Below are 10,914 nucleotides of genomic sequence, written 5' to 3'. Positions count from 1 at the left end.
AAACAGTCTTTTTGATTGTTGGGCCATTTGCCTTGAGTAACTATAGGTTAACAAAGTGGCAAATCCTAAATTTTAAAGGACTGAGGGATGTTTTCTCTGATCATAACAAAATTAGCATAAAAACCAGAAAGATAATTAAGTCAACAATTTGAATTGAAAATCATCTTGTTTGGGATTCATTTCTCCACCAGCCAGCCCAGGGAGTCTCTGCGAGGCAGTGATCCTGTTCAACGGGCAGAGCTGTGACGATAGACTACTCTGCAGCATGGCACTCCCCAAACTTCCTGGAACCGCCAATATGTTTCACACAAAATTAGAAAATTGAGTTCCTTCATTATTCTACATTTATTCTACGAATGTAGATAATAGAAGTCAAAATAATTTTTCATTTGCATGATGGCCACTGTTTTCATTGCATTCTTTCTGGAAAATCCCTTTACAATTTTTGACAAAAGACAATTTCATCATGTAAGGAAATGACATGTAAATTATATAGAAGTACTAAATTATGTTTATATCAAGGAAAGTGAATATTAAATGTTCACGTCTTATCCTAGGAAAGAAAAAAAAGTCTTTTATTCTACTCATCATGACTTTCAATAGCTAATCCTCTATTGTTATGATTTTAAAGTATTTTTATTAAATGTGATTTTACATAAAACACTAAATCTAAAATTATAATTATTAAAATACAATTGTATTTAATATGAAATATTAAATATAATATTTATTGATGAAATATAAGTGATTACATATCATTTCACATGAATATAATTATATAAGTGAAATAGAAATGCTATATTTCAATAAACACACAATAATAACTAGAAATGCTGAACCATAATAGTAAAAAATAAAAATATCTTTCAAATTTCAGCATCTACAATTAGTTAACTAATTCTCTTGGTAATTAAACTTGTACCATTCTGATTTACCATTGAAAGGGATTTAAATAGCTCATTTTTTCCTTCCCCTCCTTTATTGTTTCATCCTGAAATAAAATTCAAATAGAATTTCAATACTTCAGAAAGTTGGTGAGAAAGGGAATTAAAAAAATAAGTTGGTTTTTGAAAGGGAATTTGAAATTTGCATATGGTTTTCTCATTATGCATGTTTAGATGAACTTCTTGAAGGCAGCTCTAATAATGGATTTACATTCATTTGGGCTAAAATATTCTTTTCAATTCACTTTCCTAGCATCTTTTGGGTTTTGGAGTGGCAGAGATTTGAGATTTTATTTATTTGTTTATCTATTTGAGAGGGAAAGAGATCTCCCACCCATTGATATAGTCTCCAGTTGCCTGTAATGACTGGCTGCATCCTGAAATTCAGTCCAAGCCCTCCACACCGAGAGCAGAAAGCCAATCACTTGAGCTGTCACTGCTGTTACTCTGGGTCTGTGTTAGCAGCAGGCAGGCGGCAGGAGGCAGCAGCCAGAGCAAGACTTTGAACCCAAACACTCCTATATGGGATACACACATTTTAACTAGTGTCCTAAATGGCTATCCCACGCCAACATGTTAAGTGCCCTCATAATATCGTGACAATATCCCAGATTTTAGGGTTTTATTGAAAAATTGTGAGGTCCACACCTACATTGTTGGGAGACACTTCAGTGACAGCATGATGAACTTTTGAAAGTTCACAAAAGGCACTTATTGTAAAATTGGAGGGGAAATCAGTGGGGAGGGGAAGAAACTTGGTGAGTGGGGAGGAGATACCCCAGTGCCTATTAAACTGTCACAAAACCAAATAACAAAAAAATAAAAATGATTAAATCAATAGACGTCGTTTGTTGAGATGAAGAGCAATTGCATAAGCAAACCATTTTGGATGTTATTTTTAAAGCGATGTGCTTTCCTTTTCCAGCCCAAATGCCTTTTCTCTATCCAGATGCCTCACAGGAGTCTTATTTTCCCATCTTCAAACAATCCACAGTTTAATATGCATTGCATATCTACTCTTCTTTACATATTTCCATTTCCCTGATGCAATTTCAACCAGCAGTAGCTGAGATTAGATAATTAACAGTTAAAGTCATGAACTAATTTCCATCTCAATGTCAAGTACAACCCTCAATGCTTTTAGTGATTTTCATCTGCCACATACCCAGAATTTCCTTGAGCCATTATCTACTGTCTCTGCATCTGTCCAATAAATAGTGGGAAGCTGATTGGATGTGGAAGGGCTAGACTCAAGATTGGCACTCCGAAAGAAGGCGGATACTCCAAGACATACACCGTGTCACAATACAACCTCTTGTAGAAAGCTTTTATTTATTTACCTTTAACTGGAGACAGAGAGAGAAAGGGGAAGGAGTAGTGCCCTCTGTTATTTCAGTCTTTAAATCCCCACAAGCGCCAGGACTGTGCCAAAAAGAGTCCAGGAGCTGAGAATTAAATTCAAGTCCCCTGCATAAGAGGCTAGTGAAGCCATTCTCTGCTGCCTTCCAGAATGTGTGTTAGGAAGACATCAGAATCATGGGCCCAGCGCAATAGCCTTTGACTAAAGTCCTCGCCTTGTGCCTTACGTGTGCCGGGATCCCATATGGGCGCCGGCTCTAATCCTGAAAGCCCCGCTTCCTATCCTGAAAGCTAATCCTGAAAGCAGTCAAGGACTTCCCAAAGCATTGGGACCCTGCACCCAGTGAGAGACATGGAAGAAGCCTCGGGTTCCTGGCTTCAGATCAGCACAGCTCTGGCCATTGTGGCTGCTTGGGGTGTGAATGAACAGATCGAAGATCTTCCTATCTGTCTCTTTCTCTCTATATCTGACTTTACAATAAAATTTTAAAAAATAATCTGGAATAAAATACCAGTAATTCTGAAACAAAGCTCTTGTTTATGTTGTTCTCCTCCTAGGCCTTGGCTCTTATTTTAAGCTCAAACATTAGCTCTTCTGTACTTTCAGTTTCCATACATCAGTTTCAAACTAATTTCAGTGTTGAGTCAGTGACAATGGACTAGTTTACCTCCTGGTTGAGCTAAAAAATTACCCATGTTGTTATAGTACCAAATTAGATCAGAAAATATGCTGCACTTGTTTTCTTGTGCCTTTGAATCATGTACTTCAATATCATGAAATTCAGCTTATTCACTTACCTCAATAGCTTTCAAAATCCCTTCTCTAAACTCAGCCTAAAATACAAACATACCTCAGAACTTGATAATGTTGTTTTTCTCCACAAGCCGTATCCAAGAGTGGGTTATAGCACTGGGTTTAGCAATTCATCTACAATTTTTTTTACACACAAAGACATAGTGGAAAAGCTATTCTAACCATCCACTGACTGTTATCACAAATTGTGTATCATTACAGTGATTTAAAATTTTGTTCTGATATGTATCTTAAGTAGACATAGAGTTTCAACAATCATTGCAACTTCCATCAATCTTCTCGTAACTTAAACTCCGTCTAATCTTTAATATATATATATATATATATATATATATACATGTGTGTGTGTGTACTTTCACTGAAAAGTTAGAATTACAAAGAGAGGGACAGAGAGAGAAATTTCATCCACTGTTTCATTCCCCAAATGGCCTTTATAACCACCCGCTTTTTAATTAGGGACCCTGCATCTAATTCTCTGTGAATCTGACTGTGTAGAAAACAGGTTTTAATTAATCAGTAAGAAAAAATACCTGTAACTGTCTTTGCATGCACATTTACCCCGGCCTAACGGGTGTCACTTTGCTGACTTTCTTGTCAACATTCATTATTTGCAGCTTACATATGCAAACATATGCTAAATAATACTTTAGCAGTGCCACAGAAATCTACTGTAAGCAATGGCCCTGTCTTTATGGTACTTCAAAATAGGATCTTGTCATTTAAACTTGAATTAAACATGAAATAAGAGTTGTGAAGTATATTGCCTCAAGCTTCTGGCATCTTAAAAACATTCTTGTATAAAGCAAAGTACATTTCTGTGATGATCAAATTCATTGTAAAGGATTTGTGCCAGAAATTGCTGATTGACAAATATAAACCTATGATTTCAATAAAAATTTAAAAACATAAAAAAAGGTCTTCAAAGGTTTTCATAAAAAAAATGATAAATGTACGGAGATTGATGTGGTTGTCACACAGTCTATACATGCATCGAAACACCATGTGATGCCAATAAAAGTAAACATAAAATAACCAGAAACTTCAAATCATACATTCTGGGGCTGGCATTATGCCAGAGCAGGTTAAGCTATCACAGCTACATCAGCATCCTTTTTGAGTGCCACTTTGAGCCCCAGCTACTGCACTTCCAATACAGCTCCCTTACAAAAGCATCTGAGAAAGCCGAAGACAGTGCAAGCCACCTCCGTGGAGCTCTCCATGAAGCTCCTGGCTCCTGGTCTGGGCCTAGCACGGTGATTGCTTTTTTAAAGATATATTTATTTTTATGGGGATGGTAGGTCCATAAAGTGAAGGAGAGAAAGAGAGGAATTTCTTCCTTCTGCTGGTTCATTCCCCAAGTAAACCCAAGGACCAGAGCTGAGCTGATCCAAAGCCAGGAGCCAGGAGCTTCTTCCAGGTCTGCACCGGGTCATCTTTTACTGCTCTTCCAGGCCACAGGCGGGGAGCTAAAACGGAAGTGGAGCAGCCAGGACAGGAGGTGGTGCCCGCATGGATCTTGGTACATGCAGAGCAAGAACTTTAGCCACTAGGCTATAGCACCAGGCCCAAGTACTTGCTTTTGTGACCTTTTAGGGAAAGAACAAACGGATGGAAGATATTTCTCTCTGTCTCTCCTTCTCTAATGATTCGATTTTCAAATACACAAATAACTTTTTTTTCAAAAACATTTAAAAAATATTCAGATGTTTTATGTGTTAGGTGTACCACTTAGCAGTCACAAACATCTGTGCCATATTACTTTGTTTCTTCCTTTTTAAAAACATATTCTGTACATAGTTGAGAACGATGTACAATCATGTGGGCCTCTGATCAGGGTGGGGGATGTCAGGTATAAAACTGAGTAAGATAAATGTTTCAGGTGTGTTTTGTGTGTTTGTTTGTTTGTTTGTTCTCCCTCCTGTGCCTGCAGGGAAGGAGTGGGAGGGGACCACTCCTTGCTGTCAAACCACATGGGACTGGGAGATGGTCATTTGGTGATGCCTTAGGCACCCTGACATGGGAAAGAGTGTCCTGAGGGTATCACTAGAGGAGTTTTGATAGTTTTGAGATGTTGTCAGCTTCATTGTAACAGAGTTGAGGAGATCTGTCCAAGGTCTGTTGGTTGACAAAGGCCACCTTAGTGTATCCACCAATACAGCTTGGTCGTGAGAATTGCCCAACCTTTTCAATTTTCCGTCCTTTGATGAGGCAGCTGTCGCCCCCTGCTGGTCCAGATGAGCTGGCCATCATGTCCCCCTTGTGTATCTGGGCATGCTATCTACCATACAATCATTAGCAGCTGAGGAAACCCAGTCCTGATTTATGCATTCCAAGGTCAGACCACACATCCTGTGAATTTCTCTACGTCCAGATTCTGAGTCCAGCGGTCCACAAGAAAGTGCCACCTAGACTGGGGTGAACTCACACTTGACAATTTTGTGTGCCAGGGTCAGGTTTGATCTGTTACCTCCGCCAGTTAATGCACAAACGGGGGGATGCAGCTTCCAGGTCAGACCTGTCTCAGCCCCAGCTCTACTCAAACTACAGGTGTTGCAGCCCAGCCTATCCTTCAGCGGACCTGGTTCTTATGCACGCCAGCAGGTGCTGCAGCCTAGTTGGGGCAATCCCTATTAATCTCAATTAATCTCACCCCCATCCCCAGTTTTTGCGCATGCCAGCCTCTGCTGCTATCTAGACCAGACCAGCACATATGCCATTTAGCTTTCGTACGTACCTGTGGATACTGCAGCTTAGCTCAGCCCAACTTGCCCCCAGACCTGACATATGCAGACAGTGCTTCCTCCTTGTCCAGCCTGGCCTACCCCTGACCCTGGTTCTTGTGCTTACTAGCTATATGTACAACCTCACATGGGAGTGCCCGCACTTCCCCTGTCAGTCATCCCCAGCCCTGGATATTGCACTTACCAGGGGTTATGGCTGTCCAGCCTGACATGACTCACACTTAGTCCTGGCTCTTGCCAGTTGGTACTGTGGCTTAGTAGGCACGGAAGCCTAGCCAAGTCTGATCTACCCCCAGACTGGCTCACACACTGTCCCAGCTCTCGTGTTCATCAACAGAAGCACCAGTCCAGCAAGGGAGTTGCTACCAGGCCTACTCCCAGCCCCAGGTCTTACATATGCTGGCAGGTGCTGTAGTCAAGTCTGAGCTGACCAACCCCCATTCTAAGTATTTGCAAGGAGCTGCTGCAGCCTAACCCAACCTGGCCCTAAGATCTTATGCAAACTGGTGGGTGTTGCAGTCCAACCTGGCCTGGCCCTCACCCTGTCCTGGATCTCATTTGAGCCAATGTGTGGTCTGGACTGATCCTGCCCTGTCCACCCTGAGAACTGATTCACACGTATGCCAACAGATGCTATAACCCAGCCTGGTCTAGCCTGCTCCCAGCCCAAGCTCCCACGCTCACCAGTGGGAGCTGTGCCTAGCAGAGGGTTTCCCCAAGTCTCTCTAACAGATATGCTCCTGGCAACAGCTTTTGCATGTGCTGGTGGTTGCTGATATCCAGGCTGATAGGCCCAGAACCCTATCCTGACACCCACCAGTGGGCACTGTGGCTTAAGCCAATTGCTCTGCACCCATTCCAGCTCTCACCAATGGGTGCTACAGCTTTTCCCACCCTGGCACATCCCCAGACCTGGCTGTTATATGAACAAGCAAATGTTGTGCCCTAGCATGGCTTGTCCCACACACATCCTGGCTCTCGAAATCTCCAGTAGGTGCTGGAACTCAGCCCATTTTGGCCCGCCCCTAAGTGCAGCTACATGCATGCCGATGGATGCTACAGCCTTGCCCAACTGGTCTGCCCAAACCCTCTCACATTCCCTAAAGATCTCCTACCAGGCCTGTTCCCAGCCCTAAGTCTTGCAGGTGCTGGCAGATGCTTTGATTGGCATGGCACAGTCTCAGCTCTTGCTGGTGGACGTTGCAGCCTGGCCCAGTCAAGCATGGCCCACACCCCACAGATTCTCTCTTTCAAATCACTCCATCTCGTCTTCCTCGCCTATCTGTGAGTGCAGTGGCCCAGTTCAGGGAAGACCCTGGAAGTCATTCTGTCTCTGCCCCTCAGTTGCTCCTACTGCAATACCTTTCCAGGCCCCCTTCCACAGGCGATTTGTACCTTCTCATCTCCCAACTGGAGCCTAGAGTTCCTTGTTTTCCCTACTTCTCTTTAAAAAAAAGAGAGAGAAAGAAAAGAAAAAAGTAGAACAGACAACTATGTTGGCATAATGGTACAGTTAACACAAATTTGGCATTAGCCAGGTCCGGAATGCCAACCAGCTATTGATTATTTTTCTCCCAGCAGTACAATACTTGTCTAGGTGCAAGTTAACCTAGGCAGCCAATTAATTCTGTCCGATGTAGACACCTCACATTTATCCTACATTTTGTTGCTGCTTTTTATTTTTTGAACTTATTGTTTTTATCTTATTTGAGAGTTTCGAATTGTAAAATTAAAGTGTCCTAAGTTTATGAGAACATATACTCAAAAAGAAATTGACTTCCTTGATGCAGTATTACAGTTCAAATTCAATCAAGATTCTTTCCTTGCAAACATATACCAAGCATAGAGTCCAGCTACTTATTGTCCAGATGGGTTGAACAGTTTCTTGGGGAGACCATCTCTGGTCCAAAGTTAGAGCTGGTAGAATATCATCCCAATCAATTAAGAGTCCCAATATAACATCAACAGCAATTTGCAATATTATGGATTGACATGGTTTTGAGTAACCAGTATGTTAAAAAAAAAAAAAAAAGCAAGTCCTAACCACAACCTATGATTAGCTCATTGACATTTCAATTTTAGTTTATATACAGGACTGGCTGCTATATACCTTAAAATGGCTATAAGGTACCATTTGGATTTCTTCATTTGGATTTCCCTTATTGCCAGGCAACTTGAGCATTTTTTCATATGCTTGTTTGCCATTTGGGTTTGTTCTTTTGTGAAATGTCTGCCCATTTCCCGTGCCCATTTCTTGAGTGGTTTGTTTGTTCTGGTGTTTTGTTTTCTCTGGACATCTTTGTATATTCTGGAGATCAGCCCTCTATCTCCTATGTAGTGTGCAAAGATCTTCTCCCATTCTGTAGGTTGTTTTTTTACTTTGTTGACTGTTTCTGTAGCTGTACAGAAGCTTCTTAGTTTGATGAGGTCCCAATTGTTTATTTTGGTCTCGATTTCTACTGCTTTTGGAGTCTTTTTTAGGAAGTCAGGGCCTACCCCTAAGTGTTGCAGTGTGTTTCCAACATTTTCTTCCAAAAGTTTGAAGGTTTCTGGATGTAGGTTTAGGTCTTTTATCCATTTAGATTCGATCTTGGTGTATGGTGAGAGATGTGGGTCTTTTTGTTTCTGCAGGCTATCAACCAGTTGTCCCAACAGCATTTATTGAACAGACCTTTCCATTTGCTTGGATTGTTGTCTGTCTTTTTGTCAAAGATTAATTGACTATATTTGTGTGGGTTTCCATCTGTTGTTTCTATTCTGTTCCACTGATCTTCCTCTCTATCTTTGTGCCAGTACCAGGCTGTTTTGATGACCACTGCCCTATAGTATGCCCATAGATCCAGTTCTGTGATTCCCCCAGTTAAGTTCCTGTTCTTCAGAGTGGCTCTGGCTATTCGTGGTTTTTTGTGTTTCCAGATGAATCTGTGTATCATTTTTTCCAGTTTAATGAAGAATGCTGTGGGTTATTTGATTGGGATTGCATTGAATGTATATATTGCTTTTGGTAGTATAGACATTTTGATGATATTAATTTTGCCTATCCAGGAGCATGGGATGTTGTTCCATCTTTCGAGGTCTTGTTCTATTTGTTTTTTGAGTATTTTGTAATTTTCTTCATAAAGGTCTTCTACTCTTTTGGTTAAATTTATTCCCAGATATTTCATGCTTTTCTCTGTTATTTTGAATGGTAGCTTGTTGGTCAGATCTTCTTCCATCTTGCGGCCGTTTGCATACACCATGGCTGTTGATTTTTGTTCATTTATCTTGTATCCTGCCACTCTGCCAAATTCTCGTATGAGTTCTAGGAGTCTTTGTATTGAGTTTTTTGGTTCTTCTATGTAAAGAATCATGTCGTCTGTGAATAGTGAAAGTTTGACTTCTTCATTTCCAATTTGGATTCCTTTGATTTCTTTGTCTTGTCTTATGGCTTCTGCAAGTACCTCTAGGACTATATTGAATAGCAGTGGTGATAGTGGGCAGCCTTGTCTTATTCCAGATCTCAGTGGGAAGGGTTCCAGTTTTTCTCCATTTAGTATGATGCTGGCATTGAAAAACAATGTATTTTTAAATGCATGCTTTTGACAGAAACTAATTTATGTGAGATAAAAATGTACAGAAGATCAAAATACAACAAAAATTACTACAGATCTAAATATTTATAATCAGTTGATCAGTAGTTGAACATTTGAACAGGTGACACATAATGATAATTATGATGTTTGAAACTATTTCTATGATGTTTGAAACTATTAACTGTCATCCAAATCACTGAGCTCTAAACAATTATATATACTTCCTACTTCGGTTGCACAGATACTGCAGTAAACTGAATAAAGTCTCTTGGACAGTCTATATTTTATGCCCAGGAACCTGTGAGTACTACTTTTGTATCGGTGTTCATGGAATCAAGTACCAATTTAGCTACTGTCACTGTTAGTATATAGTCTTAAACCATTTCTTCTCTTGCCTTTCTTGAGATGTAATGCATTTACACACAGATAAAAGAAAATAACAGTAATACATATGCAAGAAACAGAAGGAGATATGACTGCTTTCAATTGCCTTTAGAAGCTGGTATGTACTGCTAAGGATACTGGTTGAATTGAAGAAGGGATTGGACAAGAAATATAAAAAAAAAATTGGGGAGTTAAAGGAACACCACATGCATGCATCCATCCTGAAGTGTAATCATTGGTAGCTTTCTCTTTGCTCCACTTCTTAAAAAAAAAACACAGATTATCTAGTTTGAAAATTAGTTACAGAGCAAGAGAGGGAGAGATGGAAGAAAAATACAGAGAAAGAGGAATCTTCTATTCTCTGGTTCACTTCCCTGAGGGCTGTCATGTCCAAGGCTGGCTTAGGAGCTTCATCTGGTCTTGCACGTGGGTGGCAGAGGCCCAAGCATGTGGACCATTGTCTGCTGCATTTCCTAGGCTATTAGTAGGGAACTAGATCACAAGTGAAGCAACGGGCCCGGCATGGTGGCCTAGCAGCTAAAGTCCTTGCCTTGAACGTGCCGGGATCCCATATGGGCAACGGTTCTAATCCCGGCAGCTCCACTTCCCACCCAGCTCCCTGCTTGTGGCCTGGGAAAGCAGTTGAGGATGGGCCAAAGCTTTGGGACCCTGCACCCGCGTGGGAGACCCGGAAGAGGTTCCTGGTTCCCTGCATCGGATCGACGCAGCACCGGCCCGTTGCGGCTCATTTGGGGAGTGAATCATTGGATGGAAGATCTTCCTCTCTGTCTCTTCTCCTCTCTGTATGTCCGGCTTTCCAATAGTAACAAAATCTTAAAAAAAAAAGTGAAGCAACCAGGACATTGACGGGTGCTCATAAGGCACGCTGGGACGGCAAGCCATGGTTTTACCCAATATGCCACATGCTGCCCCATGTTCCTGCTTGCTATATCCCTTCATCCATGCTATATAATCCAAAAGCATAAGGTATCTGAATTTGATGGCCGCTTTTACTCTTTGATGACTTTGAGTACTCACCTGACTCTCCATTAAGGAATTCTTAGGACCTTAACTCAGATTCAATGTATGCAAAGAATGAG

The sequence above is a fragment of the Ochotona princeps genome, chromosome 15, assembly GCF_030435755.1.
Source record: "Ochotona princeps isolate mOchPri1 chromosome 15, mOchPri1.hap1, whole genome shotgun sequence".
In the NCBI taxonomy this organism is placed as follows: domain Eukaryota; kingdom Metazoa; phylum Chordata; class Mammalia; order Lagomorpha; family Ochotonidae; genus Ochotona; species Ochotona princeps.
This window is presented reverse-complemented; position numbering follows the sequence as displayed.